This window comes from Camponotus vicinus, unplaced genomic scaffold (genome assembly GCF_025532165.1).
Source record: "Camponotus vicinus isolate PSW18456_S1 unplaced genomic scaffold, iyCamVici1.0 SCAF_8, whole genome shotgun sequence".
In the NCBI taxonomy this organism is placed as follows: Eukaryota; Metazoa; Arthropoda; class Insecta; order Hymenoptera; family Formicidae; genus Camponotus; species Camponotus vicinus.
The window spans coordinates 1,140,479-1,145,745 of record NW_028141980.1 but is presented as its reverse complement, the minus strand read 5'-3'; the positions used below and the strand labels follow the sequence as shown (position 1 = coordinate 1,145,745).

Genomic DNA, 5,267 nt, shown 5'->3' with positions numbered 1-5,267 from the left:
GTGTACAGTAATAACGGACGCAGCTTTTTTTAAAAACGCTAATAATTGATGTAACGAATGAAAGCGCAAGACAGTTGTTGCAAGTTTTATGTAAAACTTTATTTCAAATTCCGCATTTATTTTTATAATAAATTTTTATTGTTTTATATGCTAAAAATATGCAGCAAAAAATTTTCTTCCTTCTTAAAATAAAATTACGCAATTGTTTCATAAGAATGTATTTCTTGTGGAACAATTGCGTGATTTTATTTCAAGAAGGCAGAAATATTACATACCTTTAGCGTATAACAATAATAAAGATTTTTATCATAAAAATAAATGCGGAATTTCAAATAAAGTTTTACATAAAACGTTAAAGTGTGACGTAAACGTTAAATATGAACTGAATTTTTAAATATGTATTCTTACTGCTTTAATATATTAAATGTGTATACGTAGCTTTAATAATAATAATAATAATAATAATAATAAATATAATAATATATATATTTAATAATAATAATAATAATAATAATAATAATAATAATAATAATAATAATAATAACTGCGTAGCTTTAACAATAATAATAAATCCATACATAATTTCAGCTTTTAACTTGCTTTAATTGTACACATTATATTTCGGCCTTCGATACGGTCGATCCAATTAACTGACATCTATGTATCGATCAATTTATTAAAATTGTGATCGATAATCTCCCGCATGATAAAAAGATTGACACAACCATTAAAAAACTCATCCTGTATATATATATATATATATATATATATATATATATATATATATATATATATATGTAAAACTTTTATAAAAGAATATATAAAAGTTAATACTAAATTTGCCTTTTTACATATTACATTATGATACAAACTAATATTGACGATTTGAAATATTTCTAACAATATAAACTATTTTTTAGACAATTTTTTTTTAAATCAAACCTTACTCAATTTTCAAAATTAATATATATTTTATTTTTTTAATATACATTTTTCAAAATATATATGTATAAGAATAAATGAAAATAAGTTTTATTTTTTAAGATATTAACATATAAAAGATAATTATAAAATATATATATATATATATATATGATTTAAATTTAATAATGAATCACAGAAAACATAACTGAAATTAAAATAAAAGTAACACAAATTTTGAACCTATAGAGTTCTAGAATGATCTAGTAGATCTAATAAATTTAATAGAATTTATAGAATTCTATTTTTTTAATATTTAATATTTCAAAATAATGAAAAGGAGAGTTATTAATAATAAAAATAATATATTATGCGTACTTAAGTTTAAACAAAATTATATGAACGATAATAATAATAATACTGAAACGATAATAACTGAAAAATATAAAAAAAATTTCATCAGCAATAATAACATAATTCGCAATGATTATAATATCGTGAAAATAATATTTTTTTAGAATAGAAATAGTAATATTACAAACAGAAAATGAAAATGAAATATTAAAAATTATATACTAGATGCTGACAAAAAATGACAATATTACCGTAATTTTATTGTAACTCTCCTTTCTATTATTTTAAACTGTTAAATATTAAAAAGAATAGAATTAAATTTAAAAATAAAAATAAAAACATAATAACTATGTTAGCAATTCAAAAATTTTTGAATTAATGAAAAATCGAATATAATTCCCTAACTTACAAAATTAACACAGTCAATTTTAAACGATTTCTTCCTCATTTTCTTTATCTGTATTGCCTTGATGAGTTGATAATAATCGCCGTACATTTCGCTGTCCATCCCAGTCTTTGCCATTATTAAAAATGCTTCCTAACGCTTTATTAAACTCTTTTTCTGTTACTGCTTCATTTTCATTTGTACAATAATTACAAACTAAGTCTGCAATAAAAATGAAGAATTACAATAAAAGAATATAAAAATTATACAATATAAGAATTTTATTATTTAATACATTGATATATAGATGACGGTATAAATTATTAACTCACCGAAAAGAGTTTTATAAAAAGTCGTTTCTTTTATGACATATTTATTTTTTGATTGCCGTATTACTGTAAACTGCATCGCTAAATCTCGAGTAAATATTTTTTTTAATATTGTCAGTAACGTTTTGTACATAGTTTTTTCTAATAGATATTTTAGTGATGTCTTCTGTAAATAAAAATATATTTTGTTAAATTATATAAATTATATGTAAATTATAAATTATATGTGAATATATGCATAAAATAAATTACTAACAAAATCCGAAAGAAATTGTTTGTCTTCAGTTAGTCGTTTTCTCAAAATCTTTAAACTCATTTAAGTTTTGTAACTTAAGAGTTATATTATATTTCTCAATAAATTTTTGAACTGTCATGCTATCAGTTTTGACTTTCAAAATTTGTTCAATAGCATTACGAAGTTGTTTAATTTCTTCACTTTGTATCTGCATTTCTACAGTTAAAGCTTTTATTGTGGTTTGGAGCAAAAGAACATCTGCAAAAAATGAATATAAATGTATATTTATACTTATTATACACATATAAAATGCTTATTTTATTTACTCAATTTTTGAAGTTTCTGTATACAAAATGTCTGGTAGATCCTGTTTCACTGTTTGTGAGTGTAGCAGATTAAGCTGAACAGAAAAATCCTTTATTGTTTTATAATTTTCACAGTAGTCATCGAAATTAAATTTAAAAAATCGGCGAATTAGCGCACATTTCACGTGATGAGGTGAAGAATGGGCACTGTGGCCACACAACGGCGGTGCACACAATGCACATCTAATTTGCAAGTGTAGGCACGTTTTTTTTTTTTTCAAAATTTGTTATTTTGTCATCAAGTTGTGAGCTGCGCGTTCATCGCTGAGCTTTCTTATTAATTTCTCAATAATTCTTATATAAAGTATAAATGATACAAGACTTTTTTATTCAGCTTAACATGCTCTATGTCCACGAACAGTGAGATGGCAATTATCAGACATATATATATATATATATATATATATATATATATAATATCTGTACCTTTTGAAAAATCACTTTTCTTATTTTTTCCACTATTTTCTATTAGCTGAAAATAATAATATATGAAATTAAGTAATTGAATATTTTATTAGAAGACAGTTTTATTTTTAAATTTATTATAAATAAAAAATGAAATTTAATTTAAAAATAACGTTCAAACCTGCGTATTTGAATTTGAAGTAGATTCTATAATAGGAATATCTGTATTTAAATCTTCAATATTTTTTGTTTGCACATTTGTTTTTTCTTTCAGTTTTAAATATTTATTTCTTTTTGCAGATTTAGAAATTGCCGGAAATTGATTTTCATCATTAGCTGTAGCAAATAAAAAAAATTAAATAAATATATTAACAAAAAAACTTTAAAGCAATTAAAATAAAATATTAATAAAATTTGATTGTACATACACGTTGAAGAAGAATTATATTCACTATCAGAGTAGTCTAATTCTGCAGCATCTTCATATAAAATTTTATTACATATATCTTGTTTTGTTTTATTTTTATCTTTTGTTTTAGTTTGGAAATATTTTGTGCAATGAATTGACATTTGTTTAGCATGACTTTCATTTTCTGTTGAATAAGCATATGCTTGTTTATCATTAACAATTTTATGTATTTTTTTCTGTGCTTCTTCGAACGTATCTGGAATTAAAGTTATAACAGTGAATTAATTTTAAAATTATTTTGTTTATTATAAAATAAAAGGAAATTATTTAAATATTACAATAATTTGTATGTTTACCTGCTTCACCTCTTAAATGTAGGATAGCAAGGCCAATGTTCTAATGCATTGAATTTTGTTGCAATTAAATTGTACAATTTGGCTTCTCTTTTCTTGTTATAAGGAGGAGGCATAAATTTAGTAATACATGTATGTGATTTTTCATCATAAGATACCCATTTAGATGGAACACAATCAATAGACATAATGTCATTTCCTTCCTCATCATTAATAAACTCTACTATTTGATACTCTTTGGCACTCACTAAACACAACAAAAATAAAGAATCAATTATTTTCAAATTTTAAAATAATTAGAATTTTTTAAATCTTCTGGAAAAAGTCTGAAATAAGTAAAAAAAGTTGCCTAAAGCAACAGACTAATAACCATTTCTTCTTAACCTTAATCTAATTTATCGTAGCACAATGCCTAATCGTATTTCTTATTCCTTCAAATGTGAAGTGAACTTCATGAACTTCATAAGGAAAGAACAAAATACACGATTGTTGGCTAAAAGTGCATGGATAAAGTAAGAGGCAAAAACAGGACATAAAAGTAAAGAGCATATTGTAGGTTAGATTTTATAATATACGTTGAAGAATATAATTGATACGTATTTGTTATCGTGACTTTTTTCTTATTAAAAATTGATACGTACTTATTATTATGACTTTTTTCTTATTAAATATTGTTTACTGCTTACTCGTATATTCGAAGAGCACTGATTTTTTGCTACGACACGCGTAATAATACACAAGGACCTTCTTTATTTACTGTCACGCGTAATGCCTAAATAAAAGACGAAAAGATAAAGGCTATAGCGACAGAGTGATACCACAAAAGAAGACGCAACTCACGTGGTCTGGCAGTAAAAGAAGATCACATACATGCAAGCGCGAATCGCGATATGCGATATACAGAGGGGATACATACACGTTCGCGCTTATTGTGTGCGTATTAGCTTCTGCTGGCAGCACTGTGCGTGAATCCCGCCAAATAGAAATTTTTATCTTGTTTAGTGACGCCAGTTAGGTGAAGTTATTTCAACTTAATTAACTGAACTGCAGTTGCTATAAAGCAAATAATGAATAAACAGTCTCGAAATCGTGTTCAAAAACATCGAGCAGTGCAGAAAGCTAAAAAAGAAGAAATTGAACAAATTGAGAAAATAATTGCCGAGTCATGTTTGCAAGATGATACATCGAGTTTATAAACGTTTGTTTACATATAATTTTAAACGTTTCAATTAGGGTAAACAACTATAGAAATCCTTGCATGTCGACCTTATTGTTAGCCCGATTCAATGTTTGTTTATACGATTTATACGGTATCTTGTCTGAAAAAATTTTAATGCCTAAAATTAAATAATTAAAACTTAATTTATTTGTATATTTATATATATAGTATTATATTAATTGTTTATAGATTCAATTAAAAAAATTATTCTAAATAATAAACATAAAAATAAGAAATTTGATATCTCAAGACCACAAATTTAAGAAATAAAATTATTTCAGAAACAAACGAA

The 5,267-nt window shown here is 24.1% G+C and overlaps 2 long non-coding RNA genes across 4 annotated transcripts; both read right to left on the bottom strand.

The window, feature by feature from the left end:
* Window positions 1-1,473: 1,473 nt before the first annotated feature.
* On the bottom strand, window positions 1,474-3,064 carry LOC145975997 (uncharacterized). Of its 2 annotated transcripts, none has more exons than XR_014440151.1 (4): window positions 2,551-2,630; window positions 2,246-2,482; window positions 1,993-2,155; window positions 1,474-1,882 (listed from the first exon to the last, which is right to left on the bottom strand). It is a non-coding gene; the product is annotated as an uncharacterized LOC145975997 (long non-coding RNA). The 2 variants fall into 2 exon arrangements; XR_014440150.1 differs by lacking the exon at window positions 2,551-2,630 and adding an exon at window positions 3,016-3,064 and having other exon boundaries at window positions 1,476-1,882.
* A 114-nt stretch (window positions 3,065-3,178) lies between these two features.
* On the bottom strand, window positions 3,179-4,664 carry LOC145975941 (uncharacterized). 2 transcript variants are annotated; one of them, XR_014440133.1, is made up of 5 exons: window positions 4,597-4,664; window positions 4,443-4,528; window positions 3,760-4,003; window positions 3,423-3,659; window positions 3,179-3,330 (listed from the first exon to the last, which is right to left on the bottom strand). It is a non-coding gene; the product is annotated as an uncharacterized LOC145975941 (long non-coding RNA). The 2 variants fall into 2 exon arrangements; XR_014440132.1 differs by lacking the exon at window positions 4,597-4,664 and having other exon boundaries at window positions 4,443-4,584.
* Window positions 4,665-5,267: the final 603 nt, after the last annotated feature.